The sequence below is a fragment of the Bombyx mori genome, chromosome 20, assembly GCF_030269925.1.
Source record: "Bombyx mori chromosome 20, ASM3026992v2".
NCBI classification, from domain to species: Eukaryota; Metazoa; Arthropoda; class Insecta; order Lepidoptera; family Bombycidae; genus Bombyx; species Bombyx mori.
This window is the reverse complement of record NC_085126.1, coordinates 6,130,340-6,154,273: the sequence shown is the minus strand read 5'-3', so window position 1 is coordinate 6,154,273 and position 23,934 is coordinate 6,130,340. Positions and strand designations below refer to the sequence as shown.

General features: G+C 38.1%; 2 protein-coding genes across 4 annotated transcripts in view; one reads left to right on the top strand and one right to left on the bottom strand.

Moving 5' to 3' along the window:
- Positions 1-23,934, bottom strand: part of LOC105841503 (uncharacterized) — a 40,386-nt gene that overhangs the window by 15,074 nt on the left and 1,378 nt on the right. The gene's annotated exons all lie outside the window — the stretch shown is intronic.
- The window catches only part of LOC100127051 (high-affinity octopamine transporter protein), a 70,998-nt gene continuing 59,809 nt past the window's right edge, over positions 12,746-23,934 (top strand). Inside the window, exon 1 of the mRNA XM_038018155.2 lies at positions 12,746-13,110. The gene's annotated coding sequence lies outside the window, so the exon portion shown is untranslated. The remainder of the gene's footprint in view (positions 13,111-23,934) is intronic.

Sequence of the window (23,934 nt, the reverse complement as noted above, 5' to 3'; positions counted from 1 at the left end):
GCCGTTCATGGACATCAGCAATGGGGGGGGGGGGCAGAGCCAAGCCACTGCCTACCACTAAGTACCCTCTGCAAGACTCCGCAAGGACATGTCATAGTGCTCGGGAAACATCGTGGAGGGAAGTTCATTCCAAAGTCAAATGGTACGTGGCAAAAAAGATCTCTGGAAACTGTGCTGGAAACGCACTGTGGATGACCGCAGTGGCTCTAGGTAGTATGTATGAACTTTACACCAGTGGCGAACGTTGCGATGCTCATTTGTTTTGTCTATGTATTTTGTGTAAATGTATGCTCTATGTAAATATTTTAAACAAACATTAAAACTTTTAAAATTTATTTAAATAAGTGCTTATAATTCGACTAGTTTCAATTATTATTCCTGATATTTTTTTACTAAAATCTTAAGCAGCCTTTTAAGAAAAACCGTCATGACCTGTACGCAGTACCTATAGGATATTTGGTGTACTCGTATTGATCGATGTAATTACGCGGACGTTAAAATCAGAATCAAGACAGAACCGAAGTCCTGTTACTTATGGCTCATATACGATGTAAATGCCAGTATTACCATTCCAGGACAAGGGTTTAACTGAATAGTGGAATAAACAAAGAAGAAAAGGCGGCAAATCCGTTTCTCAATAAATATTAAAGTTGAAAAGAATTCCACAGTGAAATTAATATGAAAGCAATATTAAAATTAAAAAAAGAAAATCTAATAACTGAGTCTCGTCCTTATACAGATCCCTGAACCGAATTTAAAACCTCGATCGACTATACGGCTCATTCTCCGAGCGATGAGAACGCAGAAGACTTTTCAGGGTGTTAGCTGTGTAATAGTCGAAGCGGAATAAGCTTTTTTATTGTTTTAATTGATCAACGGGCTTGCGACCTACCTTGTATTAAGTAGTTATCGGAATCCATAAACATTATAACGTAAATACCACCTTTAGACTTGAGATATAAGTCTCAATATAGTTCAGCGGATATCTCACCATTTAAAACAAGAACGAACGATTGCTTTGCGTAAAAAATAGGCATAGTTACAACTAACCATTACGCGAACTACTATTGGGGTTTGTAATTATTTTTTCATGTGTTATACCTTTTTAATGAACAAGCGCCCCGCTCCGGATCCGCTCGGTTCTTTAAGAAAAATTTCAACGACCTTGTTTTATTTTTTTAAATAAAAGAACACTTATTGCGGAATAACAATAATACAGTCAAACCTGGGTAAGTGAGAACTGGATAAGTGAGAAAACTCTATAAGTGAGAGTAATAGCCAGGACCCGTCATTTTAAGCTCCCAAAACCTCTATTAGCGAGATACAGAAACCTCTGTAAGAGAGAGTCGTTTTTCCCTCATGGACCTCTGTAAGTGAGACTGCTACTTATCTATACCTCTATAAGCGACAGTCAAGCTTTATTTATCTATATTATTAGGAGGAACAAATGACAAAATAAATTACAAATTTAACATCTGCTATTTTATGACTCTTTCTTAACTTTCGTAGAACTTCCTATCATTGTTTTAGTATTGTTTTCTCGTCAATATTAAACCTATTCTATTTCGTGGAACTAAATGACGTTGTTATTTTATCGCATTCTTTTCAAATGGACACGTGTGCCTGTGTACCGTCCTGTTTGTCGGACTTACTCAATCGTTAATCAATTGCGAAAGGGAGTTCTGTTCTGCATCACGTCAAAACGGAAAATTAAAGTACTGTCATTAAGTGATAAACTTAAAATAGTGAATGCATCCGGAAAATCGCGAAATGAAATTCAGAGGGAGCATTAGTGAGAAATTCGGATTAGTGAGAAACCTCTATAAGCGAGAATGAGATTGTGCTCCCTTGAACTCTCGCTTATCCAGGTTTGACTGTAGTTAGAAAAATGCTGTCGCGACCCTTTTTTTGAATAATAATGTGTTCTACAAAGTCGTAGTACATTATTTTATTCTATCATCCATATTTTTCGCAGGGCACGCGATGTAAAGAACATTTTAGGAAACTTTTGAAATTGCAAGATCTTGGAAAGTAGGGTGTGTGTTATCGCTATATCACGAATGCAATCGATAATTTTTTTTCGCAACGTTATAATAACCCGCTTCGCTCCACACTGTGTGTACATCACAACAAAAATTCCGATCATCTATCGCGTCCCATCGATATTGCGGGCATCCGCGACACCCGACGAGACAACTATTTCATAAGACGTATAATTGGAATAGCCGCGAGATACCTGGCCTGCCTCACCCCACACCATCACGCTCGGCCGCATAAGGTGATTAGCACACGGCTTTAAATTAAAATTGCGACTTCCGTGTTCTCTAAGACTAAAGTCGCAGAGTCGCAATCCTTTTTTGTTGGGTACAATGAAGCCGCTGCCTACCGCTAAGGACTATTTTCGAACCTTATTTGGAGAATACTGGTGGAAGGACCTCTTGTGAGTCCGCACGGGTAGGTACCACCACCCCGCCTATTTCTGCCGTGATGCGTTTCGGTTTGAAGGCTGGGGCAACCGTTGTAACTATACTGAGACCTAAGAACTTATATCTCAAGGTGGGTGGCGTATTTACGTTGTAGATGTCTATGGGCTCCAGTAACCACTTAACACCAGGTGGGCTGCGAGCTCGTTCATCCATATAAGCAATAAAAAAAAGAAAAAAAAAGAATAGCACTCGGGAAAGATCGGGAAGGGTGTTCATTTCAGAGCTGAGTGGCACGGACTACTCCGCTGACCCAAAACCAGTCTGTTGAATCAGAAGCACGATACACCGCCAACCAGTTGCTCGTCAGGGACACACCGGAATGCTGGTAGCGCACCGTGCCGTTTCAATCCCGTTCGGTCGCCCCATCTTCTTCTACAGGGGTATGCCGTCTTCTACAGGAGCCGGAGTAAGACCAAACTCCTCCTCCAGCCCTAATGCATAGTTAACTTATTCATACCGATGGTGGTGCGATGACCTCCGAACGGTGGTCGGCAAGAAGTGGATGAGGAGAGCCATAGACCTGGCTCAGTGGTGTGGATTGGGAGAGGCCTATGTCCATCAGTGGACGACTGTGGGCTGATTATGATGATGATTAAGTTTATTTGATGTGGACGCATATTTAAAATAAAAAATCATAAAAATAAGAAGTAAATATTTACTTAATGATAGATACTTATACCCTGATGGTGTTCCACATTTATGCTTTTTATTTATTACCTAAGTATTCGCAATCTCTAAGAACCTGTTTTATATCAGGTCATTTACATATACGCGGACTGTAACTTCATAATTGTGAATTGATTTTGGTAAATCGATTTCTTTTTTTTCCTTTTTAGTACCTAATAAAATTTAACGGCCGTCTGGTGTAGTGGTAAGTGACATGGTCACTACACAAGGGGGTCGCGGGTTCGAATCCCGCCAAAGGAAGATATTTGTATGATAAATATAAATGTCTTTTCCAGGGTTATGGATGTATATTAAATATATGTACGTGTATAATAAAAATCTTACATTTATTTCCTTTATCTGGTACCTGTAACACAAGTTCTTTAAGAACTTAGCACGGGACCAGTTAACGTGACGTGATTGTTATTAAATATTTATTTATTTAATATATTTAGTCAGATAGGAACAGTGGTATTGAAATATAAATATACCGGTCGCAAATTTACACAGACGGTATAAAGGAGGCCTTACTTATTAAGTTCATTAAGCTTTGAAATGCAACGTTCTATTGAATCAAGTTCAATTATTGTGTTTGGATTAAAATCCTTCCAGTGATATCTTCATAATTAAAATGTATGGCGGCATTTTTAACACGGAATCCTCTTTTGGAACGAGCTCTACCAAGGGGAAGTCAAACAAACCGCCAGAATCTGTTAAATCTTTCTGTGTGCAAAGAAACGTTGATAAGTCGAAATGTCATTGAATGTTTTTCAAGAAATTTAGGTGACCATAGATAATAATAATTTAAGTAGGCGATTCTTAGCACAATATTAAAATATCAATGAATAAATACGATACCTTGGGCATTAGTGATCATAATAACCATGAAGTACCTATTTGAAAGGAAAACAATAAAATCAAAATTATAAACGTTCAAATAATTATAATTTATATTCACGACTCGCGGGAACCAAAGACCATTACAAAAAATGTTTTTTTTTTTTTAAATACAGTTTTGCACAGAAACTATTTAAGTTCATAAGATGTTGTTCAAACTTCATTAAAGCTGTTTCTTAAACTGTGAATTCGTTTGAAGGTTTTAATCGCTGTTTTGTTAGTTAGCGAAATTGTTTATCGCGTTGTGGAAAGAGCTCTCAAACAAAACGAATTTCGTTGAGATGAGTTGGTTGTTTAACAAACAAATTACCATTATTTATTTTGACTGACTCGCTAGTGCAGTGGTTAGCGCCTCTGACTGTTGCGCCGTGGTTCTTGGGTTCGATTCCTACATCAGGCAAACATTTTGTAACAAACAGTTTCTTTTTTTTTATTGCTTAGGTGGGTGTTAAGTTCCTACCGGAGCCAATAGAGCCACCTATACCTACAACGTAAATGCCGCCATCCACCTCGAGACATAAGTTCTAAGTCTCAGTTTTAACAGTACAACGGCTGCCCTACCCTTCAAACCGAAATGCATTACTGCTGCACGGTAGAAATAGGCAGGGTGGTGGTACCTATCCGTGCGGATGTTCTTGAGTCCGCGTGGGTTCTTGAGTGAAGATCGGCAAGAAACGTATGAGGAGAATCACATCAGCATCATCATCATCACCATCAGCCTTTATCTGCCCACTGCTTAACATAGGCCTTCCCCAATGCCTCCCACAGAATGCGGTCCTCCGCCTTCCGCATCCAACGACTTCCCGCCGTGCGCACTAATGGCATCGCTGGCGTTAATTGATAAGAAGCTTATGTCCAACAGTGGACGACTAAAGGCTGATGATTGATATTCACGAGGATTTTTACTACTAAACGATTTTCCTTCATCGTAGAAGTCATTTGTGAGTACATGTAATGAGGTATATCCTTAGAAAAATAATAATCACTTGAGGCATTTGAACACTGGAATAATCGCATTGCTTTATATGAGTACACAGGGCGTCTTACCCGTTAGACCACGACGAACTCAGCAATAGGAAAATTTACCTATGGTATGGAGATCTGCAAAATAGGTTGTGAAAATCTACGAAAATAAAATGTAATTTTTTCTGTAATTTTTTTTTATTGCTTAGATGGGTGGACGAGCCCACCTAGTGTTAAGTGGTTACTGGAGCCCATAGACATCTACAACGTAAGTGTGCCAGCCACCTTGAGATATGAGTTCTACGGTTTCAGTACACTTACAACGGCTGCCGCACGTTTCAAACCGAAACGCATTACTGCTTCACGGCAGAAATAGGCGGGCTTGTGGTACTTACCCGTGCGGACTCACAAGAGGTCCTACCACCAGTAAAAAAAGTTTTCACCAGTTTTCTTTAAATAAATCGATTAATTAAAAAAAACAATAAAGATATTTAGTGGCGTCGTTCCGTTAGATACCAGGGAGTCATAAATCGTTTGTCGTTCTTTTGTTTAGCTTAATTGCTTGTTCGGGTGTAAAATTGCTGTGATTTTCTCAAACGCGAAAGGATAACTTAAGTTTCAAGCCTTTTCATCGAAGATATTTCTTTTCAGGAGTTTGTAGATGGTAATGATTTGAACAGGCTCTGATTGTCTTGACGGAGCGCAACTTCAGGGGTCTGCACCACTGGGTATCACTGCGTTATCAATGTATTCGAGTGACTGACAACATCATCACGCTCGTGGCCACTCACTGTGAGCTCAATGCTCAATTGATCACAACACAATTTTCTTTTCCCTACCTAATCATTGGAAGCCAAAGGGGTAATTCCAGCTATTTACGAACTGGTAGGTGAGCTCACGGTTGATTCCAGTTTTATTTGCGCTGTGCTATTTGCATATATATTTTTAACTATACGTATGTATTTTATTGGCACTCCCTGCTGGATTAGAGCTCTCCAAAGCGAATCGTGTTCTATAGAATCAAATGCTTTACTATAGTCCACAAATGCGATGTACAAGGCTTTACCGTATTCTTGACATTTTTCTATTAGCTGTTTGATGACATGCATGTGATCAGTAGTTGAAAACCCCGCTCTGAAACCAGCTTGTTCTATAGGTTGTTGTTCGTCCATTATTCCTGTTATTCTGTTCAATAACAATTTGGAGAACACTTTATAAATATTCGACATAAGGCTTATAGGCCTGTAGTTTTCTATAATATTCCTATCCCCTTTTTTGTGTAATAGTATAATTGTGCTCTTGGTCCATTGCGATGGTATACATTCTGAGCTTAAAATAGAATTGTATATTTCCGTGAGTTTTCTTAGCTTTTCTGGTACTCTAATTGAGATTTTGATCATTTCGTTTGAAATTTGATCTGGTCCAAAGACCGCAAAAGAGCAGCAGACATTAGATGTACAACAAAGGTGGAAGATGTACTAAAGAAGATAAGACAGTTAAAATGGCGATGGACAGGACATATGACAAGGGAAAGCAGAATGAAATGGACTAAAATTATAACAGAATGGCAGCCACGTGATGGTAAAAGAAAAAGAGGTAGGCAAGCTAGAAGATGGACAGATGATATAAAGATGATTGGAGGGACAATTTGGTCCAGAAAAGCTAGCAATAGAGAAGAATGGAAGCAGCTGGAAGAGGCCTATGTGTCACAGGACACGCTGATCACTGAACCGGGAAACCCGATGTATTAGATTAGATTTAAGTTAAAACAATTTGCTATTATGTGTAAATATCGTTGTTTAGTATCAGCAATAAAGGCAATACAGGTGAGCTCACGAGCTCAACTTGAGAAAGTTTTCTAGCAATGGCCTAGCCAGAGTAGTACTTCGCAGAATCTACCACCAATACCGTCTTTACCATAAGGGCACACGGGGCCCGTGCCCAGGGCCCCCATTCTCAGGGGGCCCCGAAAGACCGACAATTTCTCTCACAGGTTTATTCTCAAAACATTTTTTCGGGCACATTACACTTTTTTCACAAATCAGTAATCAGAAGGTATTTACAAGGCATATACTATGACTATAATATAAGATTTTGCTCAACAGAAATCCCGAAAGAAACCGTTATCGAAATCGTAACCAAAAAACCAGCAGCATTCTAATATCATTAATGACATATTACATCATACTGTATTTGATTATCTACAATAAATGGTCATACTCAGTAAAAAAATGTTATTATTTCGCTTTTTTTACTTTCCAAAAGGGCCTCAAATTCTTGTGTGCCCAAAGGCCCCATCCTAGTTTAAGACGTCCCTGTCTACCACCGAATCTACTGAGAAGATCCGACGAGAAACTCAGTGAATTGAATCTATGGGCACGACACTCAACGCAGTTTCTCATTTAAGTACCCACTACTAATAATAGTAGGGCATAGGTAGTCTGTTTGCACTTTTATTTAACTCTGTATACATTTGTGTCACGTTGAAATGTTTCACAGTAATTTCATACGTTTGTATAAAAGAAGTTGTAGTTGCTATAGCCATCACAAAATGGCTAATTATGTAAAAAATAAGACGTGGCTTTTTGTAATGAACGAGTAATGATAACGCTTTATGGAATCGTATTGTATTTTCAAGGTAATAGATCTTATGAGTGAAAGCCCTGGCTTAATGCTGACATATACCAGTCGTAAGAATCGAACAAGATTACAGTGGCAAAACTCATATCATTTCTTTTTTGGATTAAAATAATTCTATTCTTTAATGAACCACAATGAAAGATCTTCCAACAAGCTTTGTTGTTACTTGATGGAAGCGACGTTCCGATAACACAATCCGATTCATTAGTGCCCAGTGTTGTTGGTAATATAGTCAAGTATTATAGTTCAATAGGATAAGTAAGTAAATTGGTTGATTTCAATATTTAGGTACGCTAAAAAAGTTTGATTATTCTGCAGTAAAGAGTAATATTTGTTGTAACAATGTTTTGCTTGATGATTTTCATTTTACACAATACCTATCTAACTTTACCACAGATTATTAGTAACTTAACTTGCCTGTACAATATTACAAGTTGTGTGGTTTTGCGGAATATATTTATTAGTGCCAAATTCCTGGATTTCGGGTCAACGGGAAATCGAGTAAGCCATAGACACAGATTAGTTAGTGAGATTCAAATATGGATGTGCTAATAATAAAAAGACGTGCTTAATTTTGTTTTTCAATTATTAATATTACTTTTTTTTCGGAAAAGTTAATTGTATATTTATACTAGCTGACCCGGCAGACTTCGTAGTGCCTCAATCGATAAATTTAAACCTGAAGAAACACTATATAGACAAAATAAAACAAATCACAATTATTCACTGGTGGTAGGACCTCTTGTGAGTCCGCACGGGTAGGTACCACCACCCTGCCTATTTCCACTGTGAAGCAGTAATGCGTTTCGGTTCGAAGGGCGGGGCAGCCGTTGTAACTATACTGAGACCGTAGAACTTATATCTCGAGGTGGGTGGCGCATTTACGTTGTAGATGTCTATGGGTTCCAGTAACCACTTAACATCAGGTGGGCTGTGAGCTCGTCCATCCATCTAAGCAATAAAAAAAAAAGAGACTTCAAGGGGACGTATCAAAGGAAAAACAAAATTATTTGTTATTATATAATTCCGAGCTTTTTTATATTTTCTCACCTTTTAAGCCTTCCCTGGACTTCCACGAATAATTCAAGACCAAAATTAGCCAAATCGGTCCAGCCGTTCTCGAGTTTTAGCGAGACTAACGAACAGCAATTCATTTCATATATAGAGATTTAAGTCCAGGTCTTTAAGTTTTTCATGAAATGAAACAAGCCACGATAACTGCTTTGTATGTTTCTGTATTATATCTGTTTGATGTCTTAGAATACCTAGGCGGCACTGAAAATTTCGGGAATTAACGAAGTGACACAACATTACTATTTAAAAATATATTTATTGCTTTTCGAAGTATTCTCCGCGAAATTTGACACATTTTTCCATACGATGGAACCAATCATTGAAGCAACCATTCCATTCGGAAGTTGGGGTCTCCAAAATGGCCGTTTTGTAGGCGTCCACAGCTTCTTCAGGTGATGAAAATCTCTGTCCACGTAATTTATTCTTTATTTTAGGGAAAGTATAGAAATCATTAGGGCTTAGGTCGGGGCTGTACGGCGGATGGTCTAATAATTCTATGTTTTCTTGCTCTAAAAACTCTTTTGTTCTGTGCGCGGTGTGAGAACTCGCATTGTCGTGATGGAGGATGATGCGGCGGTTGCAGTTCTCTTTACGGAGTTCAGAAACGACCTGTGGCAAACAAATGCTAGCATACCATTCTGCATTAACCGTTCTTTGTCCCTCAAGAGGAATAGTCGTAACATGGCCGATTTTGGAGACAAACGTGGCCACCATTTTTTTTGCAACACTCCGTGAACTAACAATTTTTGTTGGCTTTAACCATTTTCGAACACCCAAACTCGTGACTGGTTTTTTGTTTCGGGTTCGTACGCGTATATCCAGGATTCGTCACCTGATACAATGCTGTATACAGCATTTGAGGATCCTGCGTGGAATCTTTCGAGAGTTCTGACGCACCAAGTAACGCGAGCCGCTTTTTGCTCTTCACAGAGCGAATGCGGTATCCATCGGGAAAACAACTTTTTTACACCTAATTGTTCATGCAAGATTATTTGTATTTGACTCATGCCAATGTCTAAAGTTGCCTGAATTTCGCGGTATATCACATGTCGATCTTCTTCAATCAGCTTACGCACAGCATCAACGTTTTCTTGGGTGACTGCAGTTTTTGGACGGCCTTGACGGGGATCATCACTGAGCTTGACACGTCCACGTTGAAACTCAGCAAACCAGCGATAAATTGTGGTTTTGGATGGGGCTTCATCACCAAATGCAGAAATCATCCGGTCAACACACTGTTTTTGTGTTAAACCACTTCGAAAGTCATAATAAATCATCGCTCTTGAATTTTCTCGAGTCAATTCCATTTTCTCAACGACTAAACAAGTTTGACAAAACTTCGTGACAAGACCGAGAAACTTTTTTTAAATAAATAAATGGTATTCGATTTTTAAAACCAAGGAGTTTTCAATTAAAAAGATTTTAATATGACAGGAACAGTGGAAATATTCCATTCCCGATACTTTTAGTGCAGCCCTCGTAGCACCACCCCATGTTCCTGATTCATTGGAAAATAGACAGTTGCATTCTCTGAATATTGACCATTATCTTGTGATGTCAATGAGCTCTTCTGACCACAAATAGCTTACTGTAAACGTTTCCTACAACAGCAATATCGATTGCTGTTTAGCTGTTTCAAGTATTCTAGTTTAAAATTTGTTACGACTGTAAGGTGATTATTGCACCTTGGTTTCGGTCCAGTTTTGTATCTCAGGAGTAGGTATTGGTAGTACTGTTTAGATGGAGTTTGAACGAGTTCTGCTATGATTTGCCCTACCTATTCGCTGGTAGCCTAAGAGGCTATAACGCCCAGACGGGTGGGTGAGCTCATGGGCTCAACCTGAGAGAATTTGCTAACACTAGCCCCAGCAGCATGAGGTTGTAGTCGCTTCAACACCGACCTACAACCCCAACGCGTACATGGAAGTCCGGCGATTTCTTCTTTAACCAAAAAAGGTATGTACTTTTTGAAACCATTATAATATTATAAATCATTTCTGTTAAAGAATCAACGTCGCGTCATACATTAATGGCTGTGATTGGCCAACGATGACGTCATATCGGACGAACCAATCACAAATCAGGAAACGCAATAGTGGCACCAATTGTCAAAATTAAAAAAAAATTATGACCCGAAGAAAAAAGATGGACGCGCATATCAATTCTATTTTGTAAAATAATTAAAAACTAGAGGTCTTGCAGTAGTCGAAATTCGACTATAATTAATTGGAATTATAGGTTTGTACACTATTATGATTGTATTTTATACTTCTATAATCACAAATTTGGCCAAGACTACACTATAAAAAATATTAATAAAGACAAACCATATTCTATTCTCAATTTGACCACAGACGTCAAGAACAAAAGTTTGACAATAAATAATATGCATGCGTGTGTGCGTCAAATACATGGTATGTAGTGTGTGTAATGTTTTCTTTATTGATTTTATGTATCTTTTATGTATATAGATAATATAATGAGAGATTATTTGAAGAAGTAAACGCATTTATTCATCTTCTTGGCTACCTCAAGATACCTCTAAAAAATAGACGGAACAATCTCATTTTGCACTGTGCACACAGGTGTTAACTACGGAGGACATTACTAAAAGCGTTCACTTCGTGAAGATCGATAATATTCTGTCTAATGGTTTGAGCAAAATTTTCTTATTCGACGATTCATATCCTGTCTTATATTAATTTTGTATCGAAACTTCTGAACTTAGTGATTTGATAAAATTAAATTACTTTTATACACAGTGTGTTCTTTAATTAAGATATTGTATTTCATAAATTTCATATGTATTATCTCGTTTCTCTAGAGGTCAGGTCTAAATGTTACTAATGCACCACGTTACCCAGCTGATTGTAAAACTCCTGCCAAATCCTTATGTGGCATGATGAGAGGAAATGCTGCGATGACCGTGGGGTAATAAGAGATAAGGTCAGGATCAGTATCTTCGAGCTGGTATGCGGGGTTTCCTGATTGGGTTTTTAAGCAAAAGGATTTTTGAAAGAGACTTTTATTAGTTCTATTTCACAAACAATTGGATTTTGGCGGATGACTGAATACGATTGACTTCACTCTCAGTCGGTAACCAATACCAAGATATTTCTTACTCTGCTTACTCAACATCGGTGGTAGTTAAATCCCTTTTAATTATCATGGGGAGTCTGTAAAAGAGCGATATCTGTCGATATACTTTTTCTTATTTATTTTATTTTATTTATTTATTTAATATATTTTATACACACAGCTGTTAGAAGAAACACGACAATAAGGATACAGAGTACAAGGGCACTACTTATTTCGTGTTGAAATCTTTTCCAGTAGGTCCGCAGAAGGAAAGAAGAATTAGGTACACAAACCTAGTGCATACAGTAAACATTACATATTTTATAATAATACATACTTTTTTTTTATTGCTTAGTTGAGTGGACGAGCTCACAGCCCACCTGGTGTTAATTGGTTACTGGAGCCCATAGACATCTACGACGTAAATGCGCCACCCACCTTGAGATATAAGTTCTAAGGTCTCAAGTATAGTTACAACGGCTGCCCCACCCTTCAAACCGAAGCGCATTACTACTTCACGGCAGAAATAGGCAGGGTGGTGGTACCCACCCGCGCGGACTCACAAGAGGTCCTACCACCAGTAAAAGCTGCCTCGCAACCTGAATGTTGCTACCTGCCTTGAGACAGCATTGAAGACTGCCTTCTTCCCCTTCGAGACGGAACACATAATTGCGTCGTTGCCAAAACATCAGTAATACTAGAGGTGTTACGAGCGCAAGGATATCATTTCGTAGAGGAAATAAAGTGCCGTTTATTTAATTCCAAAGTCTTATATGGAGCAGAGATGGTCTATCAAACTTCATTGATGGTCACAACAAAGGTACCGATTTTCTGATTATTTGCCCGCTAAAAAAGTCCTGCACGTCTGCTTCAAAGGTAAAATATCCTTTATTTCAATACAACCGAAACTTCGACTTAATTTATGAAGGTAAATGACAGTACTAAGCTAGGTTTAAGTTCTTTTGCCTATTTAAAAATTAAAAGAAAACTTTTTGCACTGCTTCAATATCGCTTCATACTTTCACTTGTAAATTAAAAGCCGTAAGGTACAATACACGTTGTATTTTCCCTTGAAGCTATCGTGTGTACACAATGCATGTCTAGTCACACCGTGAAAGCCATCCTCCAGTGTGACTCCGACTTCGGGGTGGGACGCACGCTTCTCAAGCCGGAAAAGTTGTCGGGAAAATACGATCAGCTTATTTGATTAGTAATTCGATTTGAAGTGAAAAGACTCTCGATATTTTTGTGTCCTCGCGAGATTTCAGTTTTCGGCTGTACGCCGAGTTTTCTTTTGCTATGGAAGGTGAGTTTCATTTTATTTAACACAGGTCAAGTAATAAAAAAAACACTTTTGAAAATAAGAATGAAACTTTTGGCTTGCCCGTCATGGTGAATCTATATAAAGGCTTCGGGCAAATAGAAATCCTTGCACCCTGATAAAAATTAAAAAGCTTTTTGAAGTCGTCGTGGCCTAAAGTATAAGACGTCCGGCGCATTCGTATGTAGCGATGCACCGGTGTTCGAATCCCGCAGGCGGGTACCAATTTTTCTAATGAAATACGTACATAACAAATGTTCACGATTTACTTCCACGATGAAGGAATAACATCCTTGTAATAAAAATCAAACCCGCAAAATTATAATTTGCGTAATTACTGGTGGTAGGACCTCTTGTGAGTCCGCACGGGTAGGTACCACCTCCCTGTCTATTTCAGCCGTGAAGCAGTAATGCGTTTCGGTTTGAAGGTTGGGGCAGCCGTTGTAACTGTACTGAGACCTTAGAACCTATATCTCAAGGTGCGTGGCGCATTTACGTTGTAGATGTCTATGGGCTGCAGTAACCACTTAACATCAGGTGGGCTGTGAGCTGGTCCACTCATCTAAGATATAAAAAAATACAGCAAATAAAATTTAATTGTTATGATTCTGTGCTGAATAGCTTCTAGATCTTAGGTTACTGATGAATTTCAGATAACGACAGCAACGCATTGCGTGGGGTGGGATCGCAGAAAATACGGCTTTGAAAATAGCCATACGTAGAATTAAATTTAAAAAAAAAAAAGAATTAATCTTACCCATGGCTTAAATCAAAGTGGACAGAAGAAACGGGTTTTTAGCGCTTTTTTAGGTTGCTCATATAAATAATAGCATAGTTTTAGTATTCATTTTTGAATTGATTGCCTGAAGATAGAATTGATGACCAACAGAGATGGTTAGGAATGCTTCCTTATTTCATTAACACAAAACTTCTACACTATTTTCGCTCTCTAATGTAAGGAATATTTCTTTCAATATCTTTGTCTCGTAGGTAGCCTCTGCTGGCCGACATCTTTACACGGAAATACCGACAAGACAAGTGACAGGGAGGTACTAAAAATGTCTTGACAGAAAGTGTAAAATGGAGTCAAGAAAAAAATCGATTTTCACTACGAATACTGCTATCTAAATTGTAGCCTTAAATGGTAGATTTCCTGCCAGTCAATACAGTACGTACTATTTTATAGATATAGAAGAAGATCGATCTACAAAAATGTATTGTTGTCAACGCGGGGAAATTGTGAATTTCCTATGGCAATTACCCAAATGGGTGTTTTGGGGGGTTAAACGGAGAATTTGCGGAGAACATACAAACTACTATAGTTAATTCAAAGTAACTTCAATTAAGTGCTAGTAATGTTTGGTAATCATATCACCATTAGATGGGTCGACTATATGGGAAACTTTGGTTTTGTAAGGTAATCTATGTGTAGAGCGTGGACTGTAATTAGTACTGGTCGCTTCAATAATTCGATATAGTCAGAGAGAAGGTTATTTTTATTTTATTTTAATGTAGTTACAACACGTGCACGTACGACCTGAATTTTTTATTGACTTATAATGACCGTGTTGCCAAAGTTATTATTCTGTTTCAAAATTCAAAAAACATTCTTACAAACTGCAGATTTAGAATTGCTCTAAGCAATTTACTTTTTCTTATACTAGATAACTGGACAAGCACATCGCCGACCTAGTGTTAAGTGGTTACAGCGCACATAGACATGAAAATATATCGCCACTGACCTTAACAAATCTGTACGAACTTTCAATTGTGTTATGGTTGTCTAGTTTGTTTCTTCAAGCCGGAATGCTAGACTATTTTGTAGCAGAAATAAACAAGAGTCATTAGCAAGATTCATATCATACCACCAGTAAGAGCGGAAGATTTTTCATTTCTTATTATTACCATTGTAGGCAAAACAGAAAAAGGACCTATAACGTGATGGTGTGTGGTTACCGTCGTATATGGATTTCGACAATGTCAGAGGACACAGACAAAGCCCTCCTACCGCTAAATCATCTCATTTTTATTACACAATGTTATTCCTCTATCGTGAGCTTCAGAGAGCACGTGTCAAATACGTATTTCCTTAGATAAATTGGTATTTGCCTGCGGGATTTGAACCTTGACATAGTCTCGTCGTTTGATACGAATTTACCGAGCATCTTACCCTTGAGTTACTGATGACATTTTACATCTGATTACAACTGCTCAGCATCAAGCAAGCCAGGAGCTTCTCTCTAGTCTTTTCGTCTCTACCTATCTAATCGTTGGTAGTCAAAGGAGCTATTCCCATTATGCGCGTACTAGTAGGTGACCTAATGGAGATCAACCTGGGAGAGGTTGGTAATACTAGCGCAAGCAGAAATATTGTTTCGCTGAACCTACTACCGGATCGGAATCGCGACGAATTTGAGGTCGTCGTGATCTAAAGGATAAGATGTCGGGTGCATTTGTATCTAGCGATGCATCGGTGTTCGAATCCCGCAGGCGGGTACCAATTTTTCTAATTAAATACGTACTTAACAAATGTTCACGATTGACTTCCATGGTGAAGGAATAACATCGTGTAATAAAAATCAAATCCGCAAAAAAATTATAATTTGTGTAATTACTGGTGGTAGGACCTCTTGTGAGTCCGCACGGGTAGGTACCACCACCCTGCCTATTTCTGCCGTGAAACAGTAGTGCGTTTCGGTTTGAAGGGTGAGGCAGCCGTCGTAACTATACTGAGACCTTAGAACTTATATCTCAAGGTGGGTGGCGCATTTACGTCATAGATGTCTATGGGCTCCAGTAACCACTTAACACCAGGTGGGCTGTGAGCTCGTCAACTCATCTAAGCAATAAAAAAATATACAAACGCTAGCAAAAGCAATGCTTCGCTGACCCTACTACCGGATTGGAATCGGGACCCTCTGAAAAGATCTGGCGAGAAACTCAGTGGGTTATATCTGTGGGGTTAAATAAACACTTATGTTTAAAAAAAAGGTACGTACTTACGGGTGTAGTTCCGACACATTCTTTGAATGTCAATACCAATGAATCTTGCGGCTCTTTTGGTCTTTCTCCAGATAACAATTACCCTTTTAAATAGTCAAAACCAAAAGTATTATTACACAAAGGCAATGTTAGTTAATAAGAATAGATTTATAAGCCAAAACAGATTTGTTTCGTCTAAAATATCAGAAAGAGCTCAGCCCAAAGATATAATTGTTCGATAAAGAATTTCAATTAAAAGTTTCAAAGGTTGATAGATTCAGATCTACGCGAGGTCTTCATAACCTTTGGCGACGGCTTTTGATTGTGTTTGGTTGATTTTATAAATATCTAATCACCGTTTTTGTAGAAGTGAGCAAGTAGATTTGCTTTTTCTGTAGTCGGTGTGACCGAAACGATGATTTTTTTTTTTAAATGATTTTCGTTTTATTTATTTATTGCTTACATGAGTGGACGAGCTCACAACCCACCTGGTGTTAAGTGGTTACTGGAGCCCATAGACATCCACAACGTAAATGCGCCACCCATCTTGAGATATAAGTTATAAGGTCTCACTCTAGTTACAACGGCTACCCCACCCTTCAAACCGAATCGCATTACTGCCTCACGGCAGAAATCGGTGGGGTGGAGGTACCTACGCGTGCGGGCTCCCAAGAGGTCCTACCAACAGTAAGCAGATAAAAATGTATTGAAAGATCAATACTAATAAGAATAATTTTTTGTTTCCCCTTTTGATTCAACTTGTTTTTAATGGTCCTCACCATTATCGGCTTTTTGTTTCTATTTGTTTTTATGTTATTCTTTAAAGTTCAGATAAGCTGTAATAAATAAACATATTGTTGCAACTAATACAAAATAAGACTTCAATACGTCTGATTAACTTAAAAATTTGCACGAGGATCGAGGACTGCTATCTTATTTTTGTTGTGAAGCAGTTAAATGTTCTGGATTCCTTGGTAAGGCGGTTGTTATGGATGTTAAAATACCCCGGGCTACGCTAGTAACTTCAGTGGTCGGGATGTAAGCCTTTCTGCCGATTTATTTAAAGAGGATTAAAAACGTGGCCGTATTTTTTGTTTATTTATCGATTTAATATTAAATGGTATCCTGATTATGTTTATTGATGGTGAAAATTCGTTAACTATTTTGCTTTGCTTGACACGATGGTATCCTAGAGAAAGTAAAAGGAAAAAGGGTAGATCGTAAAAAAGATGGGACGACGACATAAGAGAAGTGGCAGGCGTCACATGGAACAGAGTGGCTCAAGAAAGACATGAGTGGAAAAGGTTGGAGGAGGCCTTTGAAGATTGGCAAACAGGTCTGCAGAAAATTGGTAAAATTCAAATGAGAGACTAGATTAAGGTTTACATTAAATTTAAGTTTTCTACATAATATATCTATACTAATATATAAATCTACAGTGGTTTTTACGGATGTTCCGTTATAACTACTGAACCACACATCCAATTGACTTGAAACTTGGTATCCATGAAGAAAATACACGTACTTAATGGATAGGCTAATATTTATATGAGTGTTGGCCTCCCTACACCAGCTGCGGGGGCGTTAATGATGAGAATCTTTGTGGGGGTGAGAAATAATAATGTTAATTTTAAATGCTCAGCGAAGCGGACGGCTACAGCTAGTTTAGTCATATAATTGTAATATGGATCTGAATAAAAGGCTATTCAATTCAATTCAATTCAATTTTGCTTTGCAATTGACATGATATTTATTACAAACAAAAATTCATACTGTTCTGTTTGGATTCCACCAGAAAGCGACATTTTCAATACGTTCTTGTTTATCACTCAAATGGATATACTGTATTGAATTAAACATGGTCACGTCGAAGTTCCGCGACGGAAACAAATGAATTTATTGAATAACGTTAAAATAAAATGGATGGGTAGTTTGATGCGTAACACTTTTGGGTAGTGTTGTGTGCATCGAAACCCCAACGTAATCTGTTTCTGTGTATATCTGTGAAAAAGCGGTTTGGGTGTGCCCCTGGCATTGATGGGAGTTATGTTTTTTTAATTGCTTAGATGGGTGGACGATCTTACAGCCCATTTGGTGTTAAGTGGTTACTGGAGCCTATAGACATCTACAACGTAAATGCGCCACCCATCTTGAGATAAAAGCTCTAAGGTGTCAGTATAGTTACAATGGCTCCACCCTTCAAACCGTAACGGATTATTGCTTCACGGCAGAAATAAGTGAGGTAGTGGTCTGTGCGGATTCACAAGAGGTCCTACCACCAGTCAACCATGAGCGACGGTATCTACTTACCATCATACAGGCCGTACGCTCAACTGCTTAAAAAGGCAATAATACAAAATCGGGAAGTTCTCTAAGAATTGGTCAGCATGAGTATTTTTTATTTATTAGCAATCTACAATCGCTTACCGGGATTAACTGGTGGTAAAACGTAGTGATATCCCACACGTCTACGGTCTTTGAACGATTAAGTTTTTTTCTACCGGGAACCGGAAGGAATAAAGAAGTTCGGAAGTATTAAGTAAAGCTCTGACAACCATTTAACATCAGCTAGTTGTGGGTAGGCCTTAAGCTCGATCACGTATTTACGCAATAAAAAAAGTCGAGACAAAAACTTTTTCTTAATAACTTGAACCTTAGTACTGGATGTGAGAAGTTTGTGTGTGAGAATGCTATTAGTACGTCTACGGTCTTTGTCTGATTAAGCTTATTTCTACCGGGAACTGGAAGGAATAAAGAAGTTCGGAAGTATTAAGTAAAGCTCTGGCAACCATTTAACATCAGCTAGTTGTGGGTAGGCCCTAAGCTCGATCACGTATCTACGCAATAAAAAAAGTCGAGACAATAACGTTTTTTTAATAACTTGAACCTTAGTACTGGATGTAAGAAGTTTGTGTGTGAGAATGCTATTAGTACGTCTACGGTCTTTGAATGATTAAGCTTATTTCTACCAGGCACCGGAAGCAATAAAGAAGTTCGGAAGTATTAAGTAAAGCTCTGACAACCATTTAACATCAGCTAGTTGTGGGTAGGCCCTAAGCTCGATCACGTATCTACGCAATAAAAAAAGTCGAGACAATAACGTTTTCTTAATAACTTGAACCTTAGTACTGGATGTAAGAAGTTTGTGTGTGAGAATGCTATTAGTAATGTATACAGTGCCTCCGAAGGCTGAGTGACCACTCAGGGCTAGCGTACTTAGATTATGTTACAGATTTCTCTCGTGCACCGGAATATTGACGTGATTGTTATTTTGTTAAGGATGGCTATGATGTTGACTTGTTGACATCTGCTCAACGACAAAAGAAAGTTTAATAAAAAAACTAAATAAAGTAAAACTGAAAGTAGTTTAAAAAGCAAACGGAACTAATTACTAGTTTATCTTTTTTTTGTTCCATTGTAACTGTTCAGGGTATTAGAGCGAAGTTGTAAAAATATTGTAATGTCCACAGTTCTTGATGAGTGTCTAATTTTTCAATTTAATCTGACTTCCTGAAATCGATGAGAATGACGTTCCAATATTCTGTTATTAACAAAAATATAATACTCGTATATACCAATGAAGCTAATAAAAGCGTGTTAAATAACGAATGTTTTTCTAAGTTTGAGCTTATGATTCTGACAACATCGCAATCTACAGCAAGATGTCACCATACCTGTCTAAAAACATGTAGCCAAATGAAGAGTTAAGATTGTGAATTTAGCGTGGAAGATAAGAAATTATTAAAGTTAAAATGCGACTGTCCGGGTTTAATTAATTTAGTTTCCCGATCCTAGATCCTAGTTATTAGATCCCCGATACTATATTTGTGTGAATACACATATATTTTTACACATATCATATACACATATCATTTTGTAATAGCGACTCATGAATATGATTTTTGCTGGCTGGCTGATAGCGTCTCATGAATATGAGTAATTTTTTTCGACTGAGTTTCTCGCCGGATCTTCTCAGTGGGTCGCGGTTCCGATCCGGTGGTAGATTCTGCGAAGCACTGCTCTTGCTAGAGCCAGTGTTAGCATCACTCCGGTTTGAGCCCCGTGAGCTCACCTACTAGTTAAGGTTACGCTGAAATAGCCTCTCAAGGCTATCAGCTTAGGTAGGAAAAAAAAGTCATTTTTTTGAGTTTGGAGAGAATACTTAAACAAAGTTCGCGTCTTTTAATATATTACTCAACTAGTTATTGTTAAAACTGTCGCATTGTAAAATGTTATTTATCTATAGTACATAGAAAATATACATATATTTACTTATACGAGCGTAGGAGTCCACGGCCCACTTGGTGTTAAGTGTTTACAGCACATAACAAAGCCTGATGACATGAGTTCTAAGTGTCCGTTCTATAATACAACTATAGAACGGATACATTGGATTAGATGTTTGTTTGGAATCACAGTGTTTGAGAAGCACTGGTAGAGCAAGATACCACTGGTAGATACCACAATCCTCCCTATTTCCGGAGTTAAGCATCATACATTTCGGTTTCAAGGATAAGGCAATAAAAATTCCAAAATTGGAACTAACATTACGGGATAATCGCTCATTTAATTTATTGTCTCCGACGTTTCAAATGCTCTACTAGTTTTCCTTTAATTCTATCTACAAATCGAGAAAACCAAAGAAAACCCTGTACCGATGCAATGTAGATTTCAATATTATGTCTAATTCTTAGAGCTAATGGTCCCGCAGTAGTCGAAATTCGACTATAAATAATTGAAATTATAAGTTTGAACATTATTCTGGTTCTATTGTCAAAGACTATTTATATTTCTATAGTGACAGATTTCGCCAAGAAAGATAAACAATATTAACTTAAGCAATAACAAATAATTGACAATAAATAAAGAGTATGTGTGTGTGTGTCAAATACATGGTAGTGTGTGTAATGTTTTCTTTATCGATATAATGTATTTTTATAGATTTTTATGCATAATTTTAAAAAAAAATTAACATTCTGCAATCCTTCTCTATATTCTCTATAAGTGTGGGAAATTTCATACACCTCCGTCCGCGCAATTTTCGTAGTAAAAAGTTTTTGCTTCACGTATTAATATATAAATTAGTATTCAATTTATAATGTGTATTGGCTCTGTTAATCTCTAAACATCGGATGAGGCATAAGCTCTTCTGGGTCTTAAGCAAGAAAAAAAACACTCCAAAATATCGAATTATCACTGGCGTCGTAACTTAGAAGGTGTCAGAATAAATATTAACCAAATTATAGGCGACTGAGAATTCAAAGAACGAGGGATAATCCTAAGTTAGAGGATCAAAGTGGAACTCGCGGAGAAGGGAAGTAGTCAGAAAACTGCTTAATGGACGAAAGATAAAACGTAACAAGGTCATTCTGTGTCTATCTGACATTATCCGTGTCATATAATTTGACGCATTCATTTTATTGCTGCGAAAATAGGAGGTTGGCTTGGTATGTGTGGAATGGAATCTTTGAAAGTCATTTTCTTCGACTTCAAAATAATTTGCACACTATCTCTATTATTTGTTAAAAATATTTTTAAAATTCTTTTTGTTAGGTTTGTTATTTAAGCGTGTGATTTTTTAGTTTGCAAACTATACCGCGACCGTGAGCTCATCCATCTACCATTACTGGTGGTAGTAATCCAGGCGGGTAGCTACCACCACCCTGCCTATTTCTGCTGTGAGGCAGTAATGTGTTTCAGTTTGAAGGGTGGGGTCGGTGGGGCAGCCGTTGTAACTATAGTTGAGACCTGAGAACTTACATTATGTTTCATGGTGGGTGGCGCATTTACGTTGTAGATGTCTGTGGGCTCCAGTAACCACCTAACATCAGGTAGGCTGTGAGCACGTCCATTCATCTAAGCAATAAAAAAAAAAAAAACAAAGAAAAAAACATTTATCTTAAATTAAGTAATCTTTAAATCATCGATATTTTAGTATATTAACTGTTACAATACATAAACTCTTCATTATTGTTAAAACTAAACATAGAACAACTGTTATACTGATTAAGACATCAAAATAAATGCAAGATAGGTTGATGAAGATTTAGTGAGTATGACTGTTCATTATTGTACGACCTTTGTTGAACTCTCAAAATACCTTTTGTTTCAATAACTGTGCACACTACACGTACTATACAGAAGCGATAATGTTAGTTGTAAAGGCTGGAATAACTATATTAAACTTTCTTAATAGTGGTCTGGATCGGTACTATCATCTTGTCTGAAGCGGCTTTCGATCTCATCTCATTAGGGGTTTTCATGTTATGGCTACTGGAGCCCTAAAAACTATGATTTTGTCAATGCACTCTCTCAAACCTTTTGCACACGAGAGTCAATTGTAAAAAAACACAGCCCACTGAGTTTCTCGCCGGATCTTCTCAATGGGTCGCGTTTCCGATCTGTTGTTAGATTCTGCGAAGCACGGCTCCTGCTAGGGTTCGTGTTAGCAACATCGTCAGGTTTGAGCCCCGTGAGCTCACCTATTAGCTCAGTGACGCTGATATAGTCTCTCTAGACCATCAGCTTAGGTCGGAACAAAAAGAAGTAGAAAAGTAATCTAAGATGAATTAAATTAAGGACAATACAGGCTTCCGGCCTACTTGTTGTCTTTTAAAGCGTAATGAGCAAACATTCCACTTGATTTCTCTCTCTCTCTCTCTCTCTCTTCGTCAACCCATGTCCACTCAATGCTGAGTGTAGGTCTCTTCATATGCACTCCATTCTTTTCGGTTTCTTGCATCCTGTCCATACCCGCTATTTTGACCACCTATAATTTCCCCGTCGCAACCTTTACCCACGAATATCGGAGTACTTCCAACCGGCCTCCGAAGCTGTCCAGTCATAGAGGACCAGCAAAATGTTTAATTGTGCACAATCGGCACTATCGTCGTATCTAGTTCTGCATTAGACCAATAATGTCTTTAGGTCTGAACTAGTTTCTGAACACATCAAAACGTAGGCTGTGGAATTTACGTTCTGATATCTATGGACTCGTAACGAACAATCACCGGATGACCTCTGAACTTAATCTTATCTTAAACCAAGTCGGACGTCGAATAGTGTGAATTAGTATCCCATAGCGTGAATTAACCTCGCCTCCGCTTTAACATATAAAGAAATGCAAATTCATATAAAAAAATTAGCTGTAGATATCTTAACTCCATCACTGCAAGCAGAGGTTTATCAAAAGTAACCGCATTCGGTCTTGGAGTTCGCAACTTTGAGCGATATTACGAAGTTAAAGACACTACAGACGTAAACTGCGCGTGTTAATGAGCTAGTGTGCATGCTTCAATGGAATTTGTACACGTTAATGACTTCATCTATGTAATTTTACTGGTAGGACCTCTTGTGAGTACTGGCAGGTACCACTATCCTTTCCATTTCTGCCGTGAAGCAGTAATGCGTTTCAGTTTGAAGGGTGAGGCAGCCGTTGTAACTATACTGAGACCTTAGAACTTATATCTCAAGATGGGTGGCGCATTTACGTTGTGATGTGTGTGGGCTCCAGTAACCACTTAAAACCGGGTGAGCTGTGAGCTTGTCCACGCATCTAAGGAATAAATAAAAAAAACAATGTGAAGACGTTCATGAGCGACGGTAGCCACTTACCATCAGGTGGGCCGTGTGCTCATCTGCCTAGAAAGGCAATAAAAAAATAGGTAACGAGGTATGTATAAAATATCACAATAAACTTGAACGGTAGTTAAGTAAAATACAATAACATTTATGCCGCCGGCGCCGGGTCGTTACCTACTACGCTTTTAGTGAGTAAAACGGCCATTAATAAATACCCTTTCGTAAATATATTTTTTAAACATGGAC